The following is a 9,145-nucleotide window of genomic DNA, read 5'->3' on the forward strand; positions in this document are numbered from 1 at the left end:
GTCTAGCGTAGTGACTGTTTTTCACATTTGTGCCAGCAAGCAATCGAGACATGACCAATTAATCTAGCGGGGTTTCTAGCTGGAATACAAGGAGAAAAACGCTTTCTTTTTTAAAATTGGTCATATAATGTTTAACTTCTACTTGAATAGGCAGATGGGACCTAGGTTTAATATCTCATTTGAATGCCAATGTAATGTTTTCCTTCCTATTGCACTTGAGTGGCAATGGAATGGCAGACCCAATTTGTGGCTTGAGCCCACATGAAAAAATAGATTAAGGATTAAATTGAAAATCTAGAGAAGGAACAACATGTTTCCTAAATAACTTTTAAGGATTCCAACTTGATCAGTTGGCGACTGCCCAACCAGAGCTAGAGTACTGAGATCTATGTGATGACAGGTTCAAATGCACTGTCAGCCAACTTGATGACTTGTAACCAATTTTGAATAAAACCATTGTAATGAAGTTGGTGGGTATTCCCCATTGCAGCTATTAACTGGAACATTTTTCGCTCCATTGTTCCAAAGTTGACGGTTCTCATGATTGTTATTTCTTTAATCCTGGGCGATTTATCTGTGACTTTTATGTGTCAGGTCACAGACCATTGTCATTTATTCCTCAATGGGTAAAAGCTCTCCTTTCATAGGAAATAAATTAAAATGGAACTGAGTTGTTCAGTTATTTTTCAGCATGGTTAATTTTAAACCAAAGATTTCATTCAGCACTATGCATAACTCCCACTTGGCTAACAGGCTGACTGTAATCAGACCAGTAGCTTAGGTGGTGTGTGGCTAGGCCAGAGGGGGCTCCCTCCCTCCCATCTATCTACAGTTCACCTCTTTAAGGGCCCTCAGGCCAATCCTCTGAGCAGCCCAACCAAGTCATCCATTGGCCCCCCTCTTGCTCCTCTCCCAATATGTTCGTTGGGCCCATCTAACTCCGGTCCAGTGGGCTACTTGTCAGGGCGTCCTCATCTCCGATTAGTAGATGGACCTGACAGTCAAATCAACGGCTCACCAAGGGTGAATATTTTTACCTGCCGCCTGTGCTTGCTGATGAGAAAATTTATAGCTGCCAGTGGACTAAAGCTAGTAAAATTCTATTAACCGTAACTCACTACTAAATAGAATTTGCATAATGGTGCATGAAGCCAATAAAATATGACAACAGCAAAACCTGTTTGCTGTGTTCTCCCCACTGCTGTGCCAACTTATTGCTGACACAGATGTTCAGCAGTCTGCAGTGCTTGAAGGATTAGGACAGGGAAATCCATAATAGTGAAGTTTGCCCAGGGAATGCAATATTATTATACTATAATTCAGTTTTGGCATTCAGCAAGCCTTAGCTGGTTACTACTCTGAAGAGAATGGTGGTGCCCTGGCAATGTTACTATACCACTATTTCCCAAAGCTTAATAGACACTGTTCCTCAGTACAATCACTTCTATCTCTGATGGGGTGGTGGTCTCCCCATTAAATTGCATTTATGCAAGTTTCATTTTTCTATTAATTTACGTTGACTGGTTGACAAAATAAGATGACAAAGCTGGATAAAAAAGATGACAGAATAAAGGTGTAATGTTAAGCCTGCATAAATCATCAGTTAGGCCACCGGTGGAATATTGTTTTCAATTTTGGACAACCAGCTAAAGGCCATAGAGAAAGTGCAGAGGGATTCACAGGGATGTTCCCAAGGATGAGAGGTTTTACTTATGTAGAGGAATTGGGAGTATTTTGAACAGGTTGAGAGGAGACTTGAGAGAACTTTTTTTAAACTATGAGGGGTTTTGATAATGTTCCCAGAAAAAATATTTCCATTGTTTGCTGATTTGGTATTTACCTAAAGAACAAAGGCAGAGATGAGAATTTTTAAAAATATACAGAACATTGTTAGGACATGGAACGGTGCTTGAGGCAAAATTCACATGAGAATTTAAGGGAGATTTGGATAAATATTTGAAATAGAGATATATAAAATGCTATGGGTGAGGGTGGGGGGGTGGAGAAGAAGGAAATGGTACAAAGTAGAGAGCTTTATTCAAAATGCGCACCAGTGTCCCACAAGCAGCCATGAAGTGAATGATCAATTTTATTTGGGTGGATAATTACATAAGTATGTATCTTCATTTTTGATAATCCTTGTTATATTAAAATAAACTGATTTGCTATTGTTCTACACTGAACCCAACCTCCACGAGATGCATCTCTCTGTACAACATAGAGTGCCCAACCGCCTCTTACCCACAAAATACAGCCATTGAATTGACTTAACAACAACAACTTCCACTTATACAGGGTGAATCAGAAGTCCTTACTCATAAATTTTTTAGTTATTAATTATGTTTTTTTAAGACAACATTGGTAGAGAGTGTGCAGCTATCATAGGAGATGTCTTTCATCATGTTCGTGGAAGTTTTTGTCACCAGGTTGATCTGGGTAAACGTCTACATGGCATGTAGTTTGAACATCTCATGTTCATTATGGGAAAGCACATTTGATTTACACTGTGTTTACCACCATTCATGTAAGATAGAGTTTCAAAGCATAGGGTGCATTGAGGTGAATGAGGGAAAATTAAGGTTGGTGAACACATCAAAGAGATATATTTTTCAGAGATTTTTGAAAGCAGGTGAAAAGGAAATGAGATTTTAGAAGAGCGATCCTGAAGGTAGAACTGTAATGGAAGAAGGATCAGCCACCAATGATGGAAAGGAAGTAAGGACCGAGCAATGGATGAGAAATGGTGGAATCGAGGATACAGGCAGGAGAATAAGGTTTTCATCCTCCTATAGAGAAGAAAATCAGCTTGTGATAATAATAATCCTTGCATTTGATATGGCACCTTATCATGTCTTCGAGATATTTCAAAGCACTTCACAGAATACTGTTCACTATAAAGTGAATTGACTATATTTTGTGGGCAAAATGCAGCAGCCAATTGCACACTGCATTGTCCCACAAAGAGTTGTGGATTGGGTAACCAATTTATTTTAACATTTTTTGAAGGAATTATCATCTCCGGAAAAGCGATCCGCCAATCAACTAACAACCGGGTTCTTAATCACTGCTAAGTAAACAGAGGCGTGTGGAGTAAGGAAACTTGCCCGACGTTTCGCCCTGCCAAGAAATGAACCCAAGTCTCGCTTGCGAGGTGAGTGCTCTGATCACTGAGCTACAGGACTCCCAAGTCCTGCGTCACAGTCACTTGACCTGTGGTGGAAAGTGCATGAGTGGATTTCAGTCTGTTGTGATTCCCTGCCATCCCCTCTCCCTACCCGCTCCCAACACACAGACATGTTTGCACAATCTGTTGAAACTCACGCCTCCGGATTCCCATTTGAACAATGACCACTTTGACCACTGAGGCAATGTACCACCAGAGGGCGACAGGGGGCTGTGGAACTATATCCAATAAGAACCAATGACCTAAAGGTGGAGAAAATGGATGAAAAATATAACCCCACTCTCCCAATCTACCCCCTCTTGGTTGTTGGTCAATTGTGGGTCGCTTTCCGGGGTAATAATTCCTTAAAAAAAAAATTGGCCCCTTAATCCACCACTGTTTGTGGAACACTGCTGTGCACGATTGGCTGCCGTGTTTTGCCCACAAAATATACAGTCAATTAACTTTACAGTATATACTGGGAAGCGCTTTGAGACATCTCAACGATGTGATAAGGCACTATATCAAATGCAAGAATCATTATTATTATTTGATTGAGGTTGAACTTTTACCCGCTTGTTAATGTCTGACAGTAACTCACAAAAAATAGATAATATTTCATGCAAACCAGATTAGAGGATATACTTAGGGGGGAAAAAAGAGTAGGTGTTCTGGATGAATGTGTGTTTTATCTCAGAGAACCGTGTATATCGGGTTCCTTAGCTATACATTAAAATTAAAATGTAGTCATAAATTACTGCTTTAAAACAAAGTTTGTATTTCCTTTTGTTTATCAAAAGTAGCTACACAGTTTGAATTTGAAAGATTTGAAAAATTGGAATTGCTAACTATGATAGTCATTTGCAGTTATTGCCAGAATGGTTTGTTGCAATTTACAAAAGCCGACAGAATACAAAAAACTCACTGGAGAACAAAAAGGCCCAATGTCGTGCACACAATCATGATGTCTAGAGAATATATACCAACTGAGCAAAGGGATCAAATATATTTGAAGTGTTTCCCATTCAAAAATCCAATGGAAGATCTTTGTCCACTTTCTTCCTTCTCAAGCTATTTCGCCCACAAAATATACGGTCAATTCACTTTACAGTATTTAAGGGAAGTGCTTTGAGACGTCTCAAAGACATGATAAAGTGATATATCAAATGCAAGGATTCTCAGCCCAGACTTTAATATATTAATCTTTGAGGAAGTACTGTATGTTTGCTGGAACATTTATGGTATAGGCAAAGGCAACCAAAAACCTCAGATGAATTCTTAAAATACCCCATCACCAAGATTCCAGCCATATCTCATGTCATCAACAGGTCATGAATGAGTTTATGCAGTGACTGCTCTGGATGTACCAAATTTACATTTCAAGGCCAGTCTTTTAAACATGCTACACTTTTAACAGGATGTGTGCGTCAGGAAACTGAAAGATTGTGTCAAGAAAGTTCCTGATATCTCCCAACACTGTCTTACTTCATATCAAATCTTTGTGATTGATGAATAATATTTTTTAAGCTTTTGAACATTAGTTTGTACAAGATGATGATTGCTTATGATGTGATAGCTGCCCTGAGTTTATAAAGCATCTGATGACAAAATTTACAAGCTATTTGCCAATTTTATGTTTTATTGTAAATATTTTCAAAGAATTACTTACAACCAATTGCTGCCTTGAAATGTTTATTTAAATCTGTTCCAGTTCTAAGAAAATGCAGTGGGTTTTACACTAGGAGAGACATTAAAGCAGTTCATCTCGGAAAGCACTAATCTAACTGTAAGCGTTTGCATCACTGGCTTTAAATAAAGTACTTCAACGGGCTGTATATCCAGAAACTCCTGGGGCCTAATTTGCTATATTTTAACAGGATATTTTTAATGAGGAATCCCATTAGAATTCCTGTCAACCTATGGAAACTGACCCAGAATTAGATTGCTTTCTCCCGTGGGTTAGAGTGGTGTAGGCTTGGTTGCTGGAAGGATTTCTTATTTATACGACTCAGATTCCTTAGTAAGAAATCCCAATAAGCAATACTGCAAATTAAATTCTCCCCCCTCCGCTGCCCCCCAATAATTAAACATTGTATGTATTAAAGAAGTCTCAGTAAGCCTGCATATGCTCTTGAGACCCTGAGGACCTGGTTTACTGCAGTCCACTGCTGCTGGAGGATAAAAGACAAGTTACCTGACTATACATGTAATGTCTTTCAATGGGACATGATCCAGGTCTTTTAAATGCTGAGAGGCATGGACAATGTTAGCAGATGTAAGCAGATCATTCAACATGGACTGTGGGAGCAGACACCAAAGGTCATAAATGAAACATTAACAATCCTCCCACCGAATAACTGATAAATGGAGCAGTCTCCTAGTAAAAGTAATTATTGCCAGGTCAATTACTGCCTTTAGAACAGAGCTGGGTAAATATCTGGTTAGGATTGGGAGCAAAGACTCTTAAGAATAAGTATGGACAGAGGCGATTGAATTTTCACAACATTGAAGGAGAAGTTCGGATAAAGAAAGCCTTTAGTCTCTTTTGATCTCATGCGTCCAGAATATAAACCCTACTGTTTTTCTGTTATAGCATCAAGTTATTTATAAAATGCATCCAGTGTCCTAGACTCAACCGTCTTTCCTGGTAGCAAGTTCCAGCTGTTGATTTCTCTCCATCTAGTTAAATACTTCCTGATGTCTGTTCTAAAATCAACTTTCACAGCCCTGAACCTCTGCTCTCTTTTGCTGATGTCTTGGCATATCTCAAAGTATTAATCTGTGTTTACTTGTTCTGTCCCAATTACCATTTTATGTACAATCTCAGCAAACAAACTTTAACTCTCTTGAGCCTTTTATGTTAAGTTTTCTTAGAGATATTCAGCTGCTCTGACTCCTGCCAGAGATGCAGACCCCTTTGAATATTGATCTTGCAGAGATAGAATTCAATATCCGCCCACCCCGAGACCTCAGTACAATATCGCCCGAGACAATCCCCACGTTAAAACTCAGTATTCTCTTTTGCTGCTCTCCAGAATGTTAGATTAAAGCAGGTCTGGCACTTGAAATTTTCAAGATGGTACCAAATGTTAGTAAAATGTTTTGAAATGACCCATGTCAATACAGGTAAGTAAGGAGGGGAATACTGAACCTGGCAATGATTATCAAATGGTGACAAATTTGCAGAATCTTATAATTCATTTTAACCTTCTGACTCAGAGGTTCATAGTGCTACCAATTGAGCCAGGCCGCCACCTTATTCCATATCTTGTTAGATGGGCATGCATTATTAGCCACATAAGTAGCTGTGACAGTGCATAAAGTGTCATTTAATCTTAATTTGACTGGTACGTCAGTGATCTGTTCCACATATATATACTTCTGTACCGCTGTCAATGTATGTTTTCTCTACTGCTATTTGTAGGTGTGGGGAAGGAGTTTTTGAGGTGGGGGCAGTTTATTTGTAACCATCACCAAATACCTGGTGGTATAACCACATGTTTTCTTTAATAAGAGAAAAAACATGTATCCATCTTTCCAGGAGGTCTAGAGAAGTTCATGCACTGACTGAAAGCATCCTTAGCTTCATGAATACCTAACTGTTTAGGACTTTGAAAGTCAAAGCCAAGGTTATTCATGAAAAAAAACAGGCTCATAATGCTCATGGGGAAATACCAATAAAATGGTCCTTATTTGTCAGTCATTGTGGTGCTCTGCAGCAAATAAAACATTTAACTTGAGCAATAGGGCATGATCTTTTGAGAAAGAAAAGCTGTTTGCATTCCTGGAACACAAGTAATATATAGTATTTCTGATCTACAATACAGTTGATCCAATCATCTATTATTAAAACTGCAAACACACTGAATAATGTTTTTATTACATATTTAATTATTTGCAAGATATTGCATAAATAGCACAGAAAATGATCATGCTTTTAACACCATGAAGATCAAAGTGCATTTCTGAACATTTATAAAATCATACAAGACTACCATTGCTTTTAGCTTATTCAAGAACAACTTACACTTATACATTTCCTTTCATGGAGGATGAATGTCTCGATGTACAGGGTATTCACAAAGTCCTCAAACCCCCTTGTTACAAAACAGCGATATGAGACTATGGAGGAGTTGAAACAAGCTGTCAGAGATGTATTTCGCCTTGCCACTCATCACTCCATCATGTTACAGAAGATGTTGCACCAAACATGGCGATGCATCATTCTCTGCCATAAAAATGATGGTGCTCAAACCAATCCTCTGGATGTCAGGGTGTCTAAATACAGTTAAACACTTCCACTGAATATAATTAAGTACATTACTGTAGAAACATAGAAACAGAGTAAGCTATTCAGCTCCTCGAGCCTGTTTTGCCATTCTATAAGATCATGGCTGATCTGTACCTCACGTCCAGTTACCCACCCTTGCCCCATATAATAATCATAATAATAATAATCCTTGCATTTGATATAGCGCTTTTAACGTCTTCTCGACATCTCAAAGCGCTTCACAGAATATGCTGTAAAGTGAATTGATCGTATATTTGTGGGCGAAACGCAGTAGCCAATTGCGCACAGCAATGTCCCACAACAGTCGTGGATTGAAAATTACCAATTTATTATTGTTTTTGTTTTGGAGGGATTATTATTAGGCGTGTGGAGTAAGGAAACTTGCCCAAGGTTTTGCCCTGCCTGGAATTGAACCCAGGTGTCTCGCTTGCAAGGCGAGTCCTCTAACCACTGAGCTACAGGACTCCACAAAATTCCCATAATATCCATGTATCCCTTAATATCCTGACTTAATACTTTTAAATATAATTATCATCATTCTTCCACATGTTCACTTGTTGGTCAATCCACTATGTTAAGAAAATGGGCATAACAGGTCTTTGTGGATAACCTGTACTTCACAAAAGATGATATGGATCACTGGTTAGGGAGGAAAGGAAGAGAAATCTGAGAGTGTTAACCAAAGGCATGGCCAAATAGATGAGTTTATAAGATGGATATGAAGGCAGACGGAGATCGTGCAAGATGCAACCAGATCCAGGGAGCAGGAACATAGTGGCAGCTGAAGTCACTGAAGTGCTGGAAGAACAGATTCCATGCTATGATAAGGTGTTACTTTTGAAGTTTCCACATTTTTTGTAATATTAAAATCTGCCCATCCATTTATGAGAGAAACCACAGTACGTTTTGAAAAAAGCTATGGAATGTATTCAGCACTCAAGAGGTTAAATGCTATGAATGAATGTAGAAATTCTAGATCATCAGAAGGGTGAGTGCATTTCCTTATATAATAATCTATATAATAAGAATCTTTGCATCTGACATGGAGCCTTTCATGTTGGAAGGATATGTCTCAAAGTGTTTCACAGAATTTACTGTAAAGTGTAGTCACTGTATATTTGTAGGCAAACTTAGGAGCCAATTTGTGCACAATAATGTTCCCAAAGCAACCATAAAGTGAACAGTCACTTTTATCTGTAGTGTTGTTGACCAGGAATCAGGAGAAACTCCCTTCTCTTTTTAAACAGTGCCATGGGATCTTTAATGTCCACCTGAACAGACAGACAGGACTTCTCAGTCTAAAGTACAAACAACACCTCCAACAATGCAGTACTACCCCAGTGCTGCACTGAAGTTTCACCCTGGATTGTGAGCTCCAGACATAAGGCCTGAACCCACAACCTTCTGAGCCAGAGGCAAGAATGCTATCAACTGAACCAAGGCTGACACCTGATCTCACTTTGTACAGCTCAATTACATGGATAGAAAGTATTCAAAGAGATATTTATTTTGGACTCAGATCTAGCTTGCAACACTTAACCTAGACCTAACAACAGCTTACAATTACAGTATATTGTTTCTTGTAGGAAACATGTGGGAAAATGTCTTGAAGGACATTCCAGCTTTCAAGCAAGGTGGAAGACAATAATGCTTGTATTTGATATAGCGCTTTTCACATCTTCTAGACTTCT

The sequence above is a fragment of the Callorhinchus milii genome, unplaced genomic scaffold (genome assembly GCF_018977255.1).
Source record: "Callorhinchus milii isolate IMCB2004 unplaced genomic scaffold, IMCB_Cmil_1.0 Scaffold1, whole genome shotgun sequence".
Lineage (NCBI taxonomy): Eukaryota > Metazoa > Chordata > Chondrichthyes > Chimaeriformes > Callorhinchidae > Callorhinchus > Callorhinchus milii.